Genomic DNA, 14,259 nt, shown 5'->3' on the forward strand with positions numbered 1-14,259 from the left:
TCACACTTCTTCTGACACAAGGACTAATGTATCATAATCACACTGTGGTTGGAACATTCAATTCTCTATTCTTTATCTCACTGCTCCGCTTACGGCTGCATTCTGCCTGGGTCATCTTCACATGTCCTGAAAAAGAGCTTAGCGTGCACACAGAGATACCACAACTTGCAGAAGCACGTCATGTCACATATCTTAAGTAACCTTCACCCATCACATCAGTACAATACACTTTATCAGAGCAGAGAGAACTACATTCTACCAGAGCAGAGAACACAAAACATGCATGATAAAACAAAACAGTGTATCTACAGAATAACTCCAACATTTCCCCTCTGTTTATCATGCATTCCAACGGTATTACATCTTCACCTGAAAGTAAACAATTGTTACTAAGCAACCACTTCTTCTTCAGATTTTCAGCTGCAATTTTCAGGCACCACAGACTTTAGGTGCGTCAACAAGTCCTTGGCTAAAATGGGAATGGCTTTTACTGGGAGGAGTAGGGACACTAAAGCACAGTAGCCTGACACATTCCTAGGCAATCTGTCAAAAATTCTATTATCTCCACACCACCACCACACGTCACTTCGGCTGACTGGTATAAATGAACCGTTTATCTGTATTATTCGACTACACCACTTGTCTTATTACATTTTCAGCTAAAGCTTCATAGGCTAAGAGTGTGTTAACTCATCACGTCAACAGTTCAAGCTTGAACTGGAGTTGTGAGCTTTTCAATATCATCATAATTCTCAACACAGTCATTATAGTTTTCTCCACTAAGGTCTGACTGTTTCAATGCTTGATATTTTGGCATAGTTTGTTGGAAAGCCAGATTACACTGTACAAATGTATTTGACACCATTTTGCCAACCATTGTTTTGATATAAGGGATCACACAACACATGCAAAGTCCAATCAGAATTAGGACTATAATAACTGGTGTCACCATTTTCAATAGTAACTGCCACTATGGTCCTGAAGTCAACCAGGACCAGGGATTCCACCGGTTCACGGCTAGGGTGTCTTTATGCATTGCATCACGAAGTTATTCAGCTCTTCCAATGCGTCCTGCACATCCACTGAATGAATGGAGTCTGGGATGAAAGTACAGCATGTTGTGTTCAGCAGAACACAAACTCCTCCCTGTGAACCAGTAAGCAAGTCTAAAACCATGCGATTTTGCATCACCATGGTACGTAAAGCATCTATTTCAGTGTTTTGAGCTGCTACTATTTTCTCACATTCATGAACAGACCCAATCGATAATTCAGAGTTTCAATCATTAATGAATTTTTTTTTTCCACTCCTATCCAGGGGAACAATGAATGTGCTATTTTATCTCCTACAGACCACAATTTTTGGTCCTTTGGTACATCCGAGCCCCACATGTGATCATGTGGTAACACATCTGGGTATATCAATCTCCTCCGTCTGGTGCTGCCATTCTTCTCTGTGGAGGTCCTTGGCACTACCACATATGTATGGTCAGTCACCTGGGTAGGTGCACACACACCACCCCAATTTGGTGGGAGACTCATGTACAGTCTGGAACCACAAAGCCAATAGATGTCATCATACACCGGAGTACCATTTACAGGTGGTAGCAAAAACTTACTAACATAAGCACATGATTCATCCGTTCCCCATGGACAGGAGCCTGTATAATTACATCCCCGTCCAATGTGATGAGATAAGTACCATCCACATATTATGTTTTGGTTAGGCTTAAATTATTTGATAAAACATACGTTTGGGTACACAGACGTTTCTTAATTTTACCTACAGTTTTATTCCCTGTCCCGTAAAAGCAAATCGGGAATGGCCGTTGTGATGACAATTTAACGTGATGATATTTTTGCATTTCCCTTCAGTCTAGTCAATGGAGCAGCACTTGGGCACGCTTGTACATCCTCTGTTGAAATCCCTATCATATAAGTGGTTGCACTGAGGCAAGTGGTGTTACATCTTATCAGATTTGCTGAGAACTGCTGCCCCCGAAATACAGTTTGATTATGCATCCGTATGATAAGACATTCTGTCACCCTAGCAGGGTACGGTTTAGCCGTCAGAGCTGAGTGTGTTGAGGATATAGGCATTTGCGAACAAACATAACAATTAGTAACGTAATTCCATAGCCAATAAATGAACATCTCTGTACCACAAATTAGTATGGTATATATGAGGGTGTCCATCTGTCTCATTCACATTATGAATAACCTCTTCTGACGTTGCTTGCGTTGTTCTCTGGCTCGGTCCACAGTGAGCTGCAATTCTTGGGTCAACCACCAGGCCAGGAATCTGAGGAGCACGAAACACACTAAGATCACAACGCAACCGGCTGCCCTACCAACAGTCCGACAGCGGCGGCGCTGAGCACGCCGCTCCGGGGTCTGCTGTAGTTCAGTCATGATTGCTAGGATACAGTGTTGTTAACCAACCTCACCTAATAGTGCAAGGATCTCCCTGCTTCACTGGCATTGAGACAATCCATTGCTAATTAAATAGACTCCCTTTGTAGCCAGACTTCCCCTTACACTGTGGAGGCAGCCAACACACGCTGTATCTTACAGTGACTTAGATGTATCCACGTTGATCTCTCCGCTATCTTTACTGCAGTTGGTGTTGTTAACAGCACTTGGTATGGACCTTCCCAACGAGGACTGGACCAGTTCTTCCTCTTAATCACTCTGATGAACACCCAGTCTCCTGGCTGGACTACTGGAAGGCCGTCCTGTGGAAGATCAAAATTATTCGGCAGTAAATGTGTTTAAGTTATCTCTTTCTGTGTTAATGTCTTTTTCATAAAATCTGCTAATGTTTGTTCCTCATCTGCTGTTTTAGTATCCATGTCAAAAATTGGTAGACGATATGGTCGTCCATAAAGTATCTCAAATGGTGTTAAACCTGATGGTGTTGGTGTTATTCTCATATACAATTTTACTAGGTCCAAACATTCAATCCAGGTTCATTTGTCTCTTCTATACATTTCCTTAATCTTATTTTTATTGTGCCCTTTGTCCTTTCCACTAATCCTGCACTTTGTGGGTGGTAAGCACAATGATGTTTTAACTTAATTTTCATGTGTTCTGCTACTCTTGGTACAACTTCATTTACAAAATGTGTTCCATTATCACTGTACAATGTCTCTGGTATTCCATAATACAGAATAATTGTCTTACACAGTGCTTTTGCTACTGTTAAAGCATCTGCTTTTTGTGATGGAACAATTTCTACCCATTTTGAAAAGGCATCAATTAATACTAGACAGTATTGATAAGGTCCACATCGATTTAGTTCAATAAAGTCCATATGAACAATTTGAAAAGGATACTGTGGTTTTGGGAATTGCCCTCTCCGGGGTCTTATACTTCCCTGTGGGTTGTGTTTCAATCAGGTAACACAGGCTTTACAAAAAATTTTTGAGTATAAATTAAATCCATAGGTAGTAAAGTATTGGTCTACCATATATACCATCCCCCCTGTCGACACACCCATGTGTCGCAATTGCAGCTGCTTTGAATAAGCTTTTGGGTAGGATGGGTTTGTTATGTATACAATAAAGTCCTTTGGGGTTTGGGGTTGCCCCATTTTTCAACCACAAATGTCGTTCCTGCGCTGGTGCCTGTTTTTGCATATCCAATAAAAGGTCAGAATCTATTAATGGTTCATTGTCTGTCTGAGCAGGTAGGAGCGTGGCGGGATTCAAGGTGTTGCATCTTTCAATGGTAATATGTGGCTGAGACAATAGCATTGCTGTATAAGCTATCTGTCTAGCAGGCGATAAGAATGTATCCAAACATTTGGAATAATAGCCAACTGGTTTATTTTTATTACCATGTTGTTGTAGCAAGACTGCACACATGAATCCCCATTTTGTCCACCATGAGAGTGAATGGCTTGGCATAATTGGGCAGAGATAATACTGTGGAACTCACAAGTTCTTGTTTAAGAGCTGTAAACTGTTCTTCAGCTTCTTTATTCCACTGTATTTTGTCAGTCATAGCCATTGGTATAGAGTGTATTAAATCCTGCAATTTCTGCACCATCTCTGCATAACATGGAATCCAGGCTCTGCAATAATTACAGATACCTAGAAAAGTCATCATTTCCTTTTTCTGCTTCAGGTTTTAACGGATATTGTTTGATCCGTGGTCTCCAATCAGATCGTGGCTTAATTTTGACTGGCGGAATATTTTTCAACAGTCCTACATCTGTGGGTGCATTCACCCAGAGATGAGGAGGCAGTTTGGCCAATAAAGTCTCATCTTCCTGTGTCAACAACACAGATGTTGTTAAATTTCAATCATCCAGATCTACTTCATGTATCACCGGTGTCGTCCAAGCACTTACAAACTTATATTTCCGATACAAGCCTGTGGATGGACTGAAATCCCACACAGACATTGCATCTGCTTCATGCCAATCAGTTGCTTCCTCAGCTATTTTAACAATTCTTCCAAGGTCCTTCCAGGACTGAGTGTCTGCCCTTATCAGTGAAATATGCGGCACAGCCTCAGGTTTTCCTCTGTACCATTTGTCTGCACTTTGGGTCAGCACTACACTACACACAGAGGTGGTTTTTCTGTCTGTGTATAGGTGTGCTACTGTCTGTAATTCTGATGGAATTTTCAGAAATCCTGCTCCATACCTTTCATCCTTTCGTGGAGTGAATAGCATAGTTATGTGTAGATCTTTAGGTGACATCATTACTACATGTTCTCTGTTTTCACAGGTCATCAGACCTTCCTCCAATAATTGTTCAGTTTGTCTCAACTCCGACAGATCCAAAGAGTACTGCCAGGCCTGGGCCAAATTTGTATATACAGTAGCGGGCTGCCTTTTTTGTTTTCAGATTTCTTTCTGCGTGTATGGCGTGGTCTACATACTCTTGTAACCCAGCTGTTGGGAGCGTTATCATGTGTTTGTCTACCCATGCTCGGATATCTGATCTGGAGTTGGCATGGAGTGCATTTTTCAATTGTTGTTCATACACGCTATCATTTTTCAGTGGTAGAAGACCACTGTGCACTTTAAAAACTTTTTCCATTCGATGTCGATAGTCTTCGAATGGTTCATCATCTTTCTGTTTTGTGCGATTTATTTCTGTGTAATTTGACTTCTGCTGGTATTTCTGCATAATTCTCAGCAGTAGTGCGGCCAATCGATCTTCCAATTCCTGACTATCATGGGCTAATGGAGTGTGGTCTGCCTCTGCAGGATCCCAATCTCCTTTACATCAGCCCAATCCTTTGTCACAGTTGCCATTATGACTTGTTGAACTTCATCCCCTCTAAGATTGTAGGATTTAACCAAAGCGGTTACGTCAATAATGTACTGGGCTACATCTTCTCGTGGGGGAGTTACACCTTCCACAGCTGCCTTAACGTCTGCTTGTGTCCAAGTTCGGTACACAAGAATAGTTCTTGGTCCTGACGTATGTGGATTTGCCACATGAATCATTGGATAGACTCCTGATCCACCTGGTTCCTGATCAGCTGGTGGGGTTGATGGTCCAGGTTGATTTTCTTCATCTTTTAGTGTTTTGGATCGTGTTCTCATGACGTGTTGTGTAGGGTCTACATATGATGGGGGTTGTCCCTGTGGTAAATCTGGATAGAGTTTATTCTCCTTTATTTCAGCTTCTGGCTGACTGTGTTTTGTAGTATCCAATTTTACTACCATTTCTACTTTTGGAGCCGCAGGCCTTGTCTCATTATCTTCTTGTCTGTGAAACATCACGTTCCCCTTCTCCTTCTTATCATTTACTGTTTCTTTCTGTCTTTCCTTTGCTTCTCTAAGGCCCTTCTTTCGTTTCTCAACTTCTCTTTCCCATGCTACAATTTCACCTTGACCTTCTTTTTCTTTTCTTTTTTTCACTTGTTCCACACTTTTTCTCAATACTGTTCTTTAGTTTAGTTAATGACTCTTTCTGCAGGCGTCCATCAAATCCATGATCTTTTATCCACTTATCTAAGTGTTTTGTTGAATTTGGATCAGTTTTATTCATGTATATCCAATCTTTTGTTTTTAGTTCGTCCCGGGACTTAGGTCTCTCATTTTTACTGTTAGATTTACCCATTTTGTGTTTTCAGAACGTTTTAGACCAGTGATGGTTTTGCCCCTACAGGGTCCTAATCCACTGGTGTTGTTACAATCACAGGGTAGTAATCAACTATTCTGAGAAGTGCGTTCCCTTTCGCCACCCCGGAGGGCACGGGAAGGCCTTGCCTTTGCTTCTTCTCAAAACTTACTACTTACTTTCCTGTGAGATTTTCATAGAGGGGAGTCGAAGTGACTCCACACTCTCACTCAGTCACCTTTATTACACTCACACACAGTTATTTTATTTACACAAATACATAGAAACACTTTTAATAACCGTACGCGTATTCTTAGGCCAGGGGAGCTCGCCCTCCCGTGGAATTTAACTAATGTCCTGCATTAGGGGACTCCACCGTCCTGCGAGGTTTAACTGCCTTTTCACTGTGCACTTATTTCGCGTATTCTTAGGCCAGGGGAGCTCGCCCTCCCGTGGAATTTAACTAATGTCCTGCATTAGGGGACTCCACCATCCCTGCGAGGTTTAACTGCCTTTTCACTGTGCACTTATTTCGCGTATTCTTAGGCCAGGGGAGCTCGCCCTCCCGTGGAATTTAACTAATGTCCTGCATTAGGGGACTCCACCATCCCTGCGAGGTTTTAACTGCCTTTTCACTGTGCACTTATTTCGCGTATTCTTAGGCCAGGGGAGCTCGCCCTCCCGTGGAATTTAACTAATGTCCTGCATTAGGGGACTCCACCATCCCTGCGAGGTTTAACTGCCTTTTCACTGTGCACTTATTTCGCTGTTTAACCGTGACTTTCTGTCACTATTTCACTATTTCAACATTTCTATTTTACGCAGCCTACTGCCACCATTCACAACAACAATTTTATCAGAATCAAATTCTATACTCACACTCCTGTCGGTCTCTTTCCCTCTCGGTGATCCCGTCAACCTTTCAGATCCCACCCAACGGATTGAGCCAGTCCCGTCAAAGGGTCTGAGTTACCTTGGCCAAGGATTTCTCTGGTGTCGATCACGCTTGCTGGAACCGTCAGGTCTGTTGGGATCCCGGACGTGCCCCCAGTCTTTGTCGGGTTTAGAATACTGTATCTTTGATAAGAGGAAGAGACAACCAGGCCTTAAAACAAGTGAGAGATAAAATTCAATTTTAAGCTCGCGAGGAGTGCAGTCAGGCTGTACACCAAAGCTACACTAAAGTCTGGCCTGTGCTCCCGCTCTTTTTATTAAGGACTTCCCTACATACATGGGCGGTACAGCTCCTAAGGGGAAGAGTGATAGCGCGTGAGCTGTTGCCGCAGAACCGCTGATTGCACAATACATTCAGGACGTTCAGAACCTTTTTAATCTTGGGCTCGATTAAGATGTGTTTAAGACATCTAACGATTAATCACACTTCTTCTGACACAAGGACTAATGTATCATAATCACACTGTGGTTGGAACATTCAATTCTCTATTCTTTATCTCACTGCTCCGCTTACGGCTGCATTCTGCCTGGGTCATCTTCACATGTCCTGAAAAAGAGCTTAGCGTGCACACAGAGATACCACAACTTGCAGAAGCACGTCATGTCACATATCTTAAGTAACCTTCACCCATCACATCAGTACAATACACTTTATCAGAGCAGAGAGAACTACATTCTACCAGAGCAGAGAACACAAAACATGCATGATAAAACAAAACAGTGTATCTACAGAATAACTCCAACACATGCCAAATCCTGCCGGCACATCCTGATTGTGATTCTGTCCTGCGCGCAAAACAAATATTGTAATGTGTGTGGCGCCTGGCCTCGATTTGCCCTAATTAAATAAATACATTAATGCTGTCTCAACAAAAACCTGAGTTTTGAGCTGCAGACAGACTGTGCTCACTCCCAGTTGAGAAATTCCTAAGTCATCTGGTGATCTTCAGATAAGATGAAGACATCCTCCCATGATCCAATACTGTGCTTCGCAGCAAAAGCAGAACTGTAACTCAAAGTTCTTCAAAGGGAGCTCTTGCCTTTTTCCCAGTGAATTTTCGGTCACTACTATGTAACAAATTTTTATTTTTGATTTGTTCCTGGGTACACAGTGTGTTTTCCTAACCTGTTATGCCTTAAATAAATAGAAAATAGCTGTTATTCCACAGAAACTTTGCTTCTGTGATCAGGACAATGATATTTTGAAATTTGTCTGTTTTCAAGAATATTCTCGATTCGCCTTCACTACTACTGAGTAGTCTTCTAGGATATTCTTTAACTGCTATAACTGTCCAGAATTTTCTAGAAGTTTCCAGAATTATCTAGAAATTTCAAGAAACTTTTAGAACTTTCTAGAACGTTAAAAAAATAAAATCAAAGTTTGTGCTGAATGTAGTCATTTTTCCATAGACTTTAGACATAAGCAGTTGAAATATAACACTTAGAAGCCAGGAACAAAAATTGTGTTACATAGTGATGACATTATAATGGCTTCACGTCAGAGTCTGAAATTTCCCAGGCCTGAAGAACCCACTTTTATGGCCTCACGCCAAGGCCGGACCTCTCAAGACTGCATGACAATTTCCCTTCCACGATAAGAGTGGCCATAAAACTTTGCATCTTGATAACAGCTATTATCTTTAGGTCTAAGTGAAGAAAGACATTCTTTTAAAATAAAAGAATTGCATCAGTATGCTCTTATTCATATAAAAAAAAAAAACTTCAAATGTTGTCTGTATTGATTCATCAAGCAAATGCTTTGCATGTATTCCATTTAACTGATATGTGTTCCTTGCAACTGATGTGTGTTTAAGTGTGATCTTTCTGCATTATCAATATGTTGATGGGGAAATATTATGTTTTAACCACATGGAGTGTTTAAGCCTTTAATAACATTATATTCATTCCAGTATGTCTTATAACAAATAGTATACCAAAATAATTAATGTGTTTCAATAGATTAATCATTTTGTCTGCCTCTGACATGAAGTTTTCTGTGAAGTTACACACCCTAAATGGGCAGAGTTTAATGACTTAAGTCACCCTTAAAAGTTAGAACAGAGAGCTGCTTTTGCTTTTTTCCTTTTGGCTCTCCTCTTGCCGCTCTTTTGGTCTCTTCGCTCTCGCTTCTTTGCCTCTTGCAACGCTCTTCCTTTCTTTGAAACCCTTAATTTTTATTTTTGGGTCAACAAGGCCCCATTGCTAAGCTAAGCTAAGCTAAGGCTAACGCATGGCATTCATTCATCCTTTATTCTTTGACAAACTTTTAACAAAGTTTTAACCTGACGCTTTAATGTGTGTCAAGTCTTTTGAATTTTTAAGAGAACTTCTGAGCTGAACTTTTCAAAATAATAGCGAAATTACAGAAAAGTGACCTTCCTCTTTCTGTAATTTTCCAACGTTTTTAAAGTTTTAATATTTTTTCCTAAATTCACAAAGACTTTTAATCTGGCTCCAACAAACTTTTTAAAAGCTACCAGAAACCATTTTCAGCAAATACTTTTCACCTCTGGGGTCCAGCAAGCTGACAACCTGACTGCAAGCAGCCATCCTGTCAGTAAAGCCAGCCAACACAAGCCTTTGGGATCACCCGGGTAGACCACTGAGTTAACCCCTGACCCAAATGAGAATGCTGCAAAGAGCCTACATCAACGACGGATGGATGGGCTGCCCGAACCATCTCCTCGACGGACCAGCTAAGTGACCCAGTTAAAGGTTCCAGAAAAAGGGTTTGTTGCCAATGGATACAAAGTGGCTTCTCCTTATTATAATTATTATTCTTTTTTTAAACATATTCATATGTTTTTTTTAATAATTTTCTTAAAATTAATTGGCTTCAAATTTCATCACTAAGTTCTAATCAGATTTATTTACTTAAAGTCTTTAAGCTTTATCTCTCTCTCTTTCAGCGTTTCATGAGTTAAGGAAATTGTGTCCATAAATGACTTATTTAATCACTGTCCACAAAAATGCCAGTAAACTGTTCATTTATTGTATAATTGTAAATAAATTGTAAATATTTTTGCTGTGGTTCATTTTGTGTTCAGAAGGAAACCTTTGGTCAATCATATCATAGAATTCAGACTTTCAGACCTGAGACTGATTAATTAAATTGAGACTTATTAATTAATTTGAGACTGATAAATTAATGAATGTTTAAATTAAAGTACCTATGCTTCAAATAGGTGGTGCCCCGAGTAAATTAATTAGTAAATAATAATTATTAAACCCTAAAATTGTTAATTATTTTGGTGACCCATTAAATTAGGTCCAGGCCAATCTAATTCAATTTGGGAATTTAACAATACCTAATGACATTTTATTTTGGTGCGCCTGTGTGAGCCAACCTAGAATTGACCAATTTGTTACATCTTTATGGTCCCTGTTGCAAGGCATGTAATTTTGTTACATCTTTATGGCGCCTCCGTATGAGACCTGACTATTCGCTACATGTGCAAAGTCTGTGGCACACAATTGTTATGTGCACTAGATGTGAACATTACGCAATCATGTGGATGGGGTCTAACAGCCATGGTAACACGATAATACAGATAAATGATCTGACACACAGGAATACACAGGGACCTTTCTGTATGTTATCAAGGCTACTGAGGGGAGAGCATACACCAATTGCATTCATTTTCATCGATTTACTAATTTTTTTCCAACTTTTTTGCCCATTTTGATTGGACTTTGAGTGGTCAGAACAAGTCTCAGCTTCTTGTGGGTATGATCAGTGACGTTTTGTCCTCAAATGCCTTCGTATCTAAGCTTGTGAACAGGAAGGTGGTATTGGTGGTGCAAGGCCATTGTTACTCGCTGCATTGTGATGATGGGGAAACAGTCATAAATAAAGAGATACCAGAATTGTTTTCAGATCAGGAAGAAACAGACAACAGAATTGTTCTGTGCTGTGCCTATGCCCAGGCTCAGGGTTATGGCATAGTATGTATCTGAAGCCCAGATAGTGATGTGTTCGTCATCCTTCTACATCAAGCACCCAGCTTTGAAATCACCATTCTATTTGACACTGGTGCAGGGAATGAGAGAAGACTCCTGAACATCTCTGACTTCGGCAGGGAAGATAGTCAAAGCATGTGCACTGCACTAATGTCTCTTTATGCACTCACACACTGTGACACTATCAGTGCACACAAAGGACTTTGAAAAGTTCATCCCATCAAACAAATCCAGAGGCCAGAAGCCTTTGTAGATGCCTTGGCCAAACTAGGAGACTCACGGGATGTTCATGGAATATTGTTTAAATAACTTGACAGTTCAAATGCGCTATGCACAGTGTGATTCACGTCTGTAGATGCAGCTGGAATGGTGATCTTGAAGGATAAGTCCGGTGGTCCATATGGTATCTCAACTCAACTAAAACTTTATTTCTCAAGCACATTTAAAATGACAGTGGTCGACCAAAATGCTTTACAATAAAAATGGGTGCCAGGTTATGCCCAATAATACATATAGAAATTATTTAAAAATAACAATAAAAATGCAGCAGGCAATAAAAGAATATAGAATAAAAATAGAACAGAAAATAGAGATGCATCTGCTCATTTCAGAAACATCATAGAAAAAATGTGGGGTTTTAAACATTTAAAAGTCTCTCGGGTCAAGGATGATCTAATATGGAAGGGTATTCCAAAGCCTGAAGGCAGCCATCACAAAGGCCCTGTCACCTCTGGTCCTTATTCTAGTTTTAAGCACCTCCAACAATAGGTGGACAGAAGATCTTAAGGCTCTGGTTGGGGTGTAATGGAGCAGAAGCTCAGAAAGGTACATAGTGGCCATCCCATTGAGGGCTCTAAAAACAAAATAAACACAATATCAGAGTCAGTGGAGAGTGGCCAAAACTGGCATCTCTCCATAACATCCACCTGAAGTGCAATATAGATTCTATGCCAACTCCCTCTATGACAAAAAGCATTCCAGCAACATATCAAGCATGCAATCTACCAAGCTGGTATCTGGAAAGCTGCAGATATACCTCAACCAAGAGTACAACAGGCAGCAGATGGACATGGATGGATGAAGACTCCTGGAAAACTAAAACCAATAGCTGTGGAAGATGATAATTTGCTGAGTGATGATGATGATGATGACTCCTCAGCTGACCATGACACTGAACAGGAAGCTGATGCAACATGGCATTATGTAGTGGAAGTGATGATGATTAAACACTTAGATGTATAGTTATGATGTGCATGATGTGTGCATTGAGCCTGGGAGCTATTTACATTTTGCAGCAGTGAGCCATCTTGATTTCTTGTGTATTTATATTTGTCAACAGTGTAACAAATGTGTAGCAATAGTTAAGGATGGCTTTGTATACTATGGTCTTGAAGACTTGTAGATGTAATAGCAATAATGAATAAATTAACTCATTGAGCTAATTGCTGCTGATGTCTTGTTATTTTATGGATTATGGTTGTTGATGGCAGTGGTACGAGCCTGTATTGGCGTGCAGGATCAAACAGAAAAATAGCACAAAAAATGAAGTGAAGATCCGCACAGCCGGTTAGCTCCCAAACAAGTCTTTAATGAACACTGAGGGTGACGTTTTGGGCCTAGCCCTTCATCAGACATAATAATTGTGCCTGGACGCACCTGTATATATACTGACGTTAATTGATAACATGTGACAAAGTGCAAAAAAAAAAAAAAAAGAATAAGCAAATAAATGCATGTACACATTTGAAAAACTATGCATGTTGTCCAATAAATTTGGATACAGACAAAAAAATGAAATCATTATTAATTTGATAAAAACATGCACAGCATGAGAATTCAAAGAATCAGGTAGAATCAGGTAAACAAATTCATTCATGTACAAATTTGGAAGCGACCATGCATGTTGTCAAGTGGATTGGAGTCAAAAAAAAAAAAAAAGTAAACACATAAGTACTCTTATTACAGTCATAAACATCAGGTGGGGTTAATGCTGTATATGATAGTCCACTTTGATCCTTAAAGTATCAATTTCATTGGAAAGCCCCAAATGAAAGCTCCAGTTTTGCTTCTTTGTTTTGTGGCTTTTTTGAAGAAGTTGTTCTCTTTGGAACCCATAACCCTTATCTACAACACATCGCACATTGGAAGAGGTATATCGATGACATATTTTTTATTTGGAGCGATACTGAATCATCACTCAGGGAATTGCACAAGTTCCTTAATGATAATGATTATAATCTGAAATTTACCATCGAGTGGCATGAACATCAAATGAACTTTCTGGACATTTTAATCCACAAGTAAGACAATAGACTACATACCAGTTTGTTCAGAAAGCCGACTGACCGCAACTTGATACTGCATGGCACATCTTATCATCCCATTCATTTGAAGAAAAGCTTGCCTTGCTCCCAGTTCAACCGGATACGTCGGATCTGTAGTTCAAACTCTGATTATAATTTACAAGATGAGGATTTGCAAAAACATTTTGAGCAGAGACAATATAATCCAGTACGGATTACAGAAAAATTTGACACTATTTCCCAAAACGACTGTCTTTTTAGAAAAAAAACAAAACAAAAAAACAAACATTAAAACAGAGCCTTGCAGATTGAACTGTATCATTCAATATTCACCACTAGGGAGGGAATTTGAGAAAAGTATTAAGAAGCGCTGGCATATCATAAAAACTGATCCCAAACTAAAAGATATTAAAGATTTCTTATTGCCACCCTGTATTGTTTTTAAGAGGGCACCCAATTTGAACTCCATGCTTGTCCGTGCAAACCTGCCTCCACGTTGTCAACCACATTTTTTACAAGCAACATCATATGGTAATTACAGATGTGGCCACTGTGCCCAATGTAATTTTACTCATCAAACTCAAACATTCCTACATCCTAGGACTGGCAAAACCTTTAGAATCTGTGGCATGATCACATGTAATACTGCTAATGTACAGCAGGAACCTTCATGCTGTGCATGATTTCATCAAATTAATAATGATTTCAACTTTTTTTTTTTATATATATATATATTTATTTCATTCATTTAAAAGAAAAACAGAAAAGCAAAAAACAAAAGCACCACAATACCAGAATGAAAAGGAGCAGAAAGAAGAACAAGTCTTATGATTTCTGCCCCTTTTAACAATACAATCTTTCAATATACAGCATCATAGTCAACATTATTTAACAGATTGCATTTCTTTAACTTGTCACATACCACTGACCCATTTCATAATTATGACCATTAATTAATAG

The sequence above is a fragment of the Thalassophryne amazonica genome, chromosome 4, assembly GCF_902500255.1.
Source record: "Thalassophryne amazonica chromosome 4, fThaAma1.1, whole genome shotgun sequence".
In the NCBI taxonomy this organism is placed as follows: Eukaryota; Metazoa; Chordata; class Actinopteri; order Batrachoidiformes; family Batrachoididae; genus Thalassophryne; species Thalassophryne amazonica.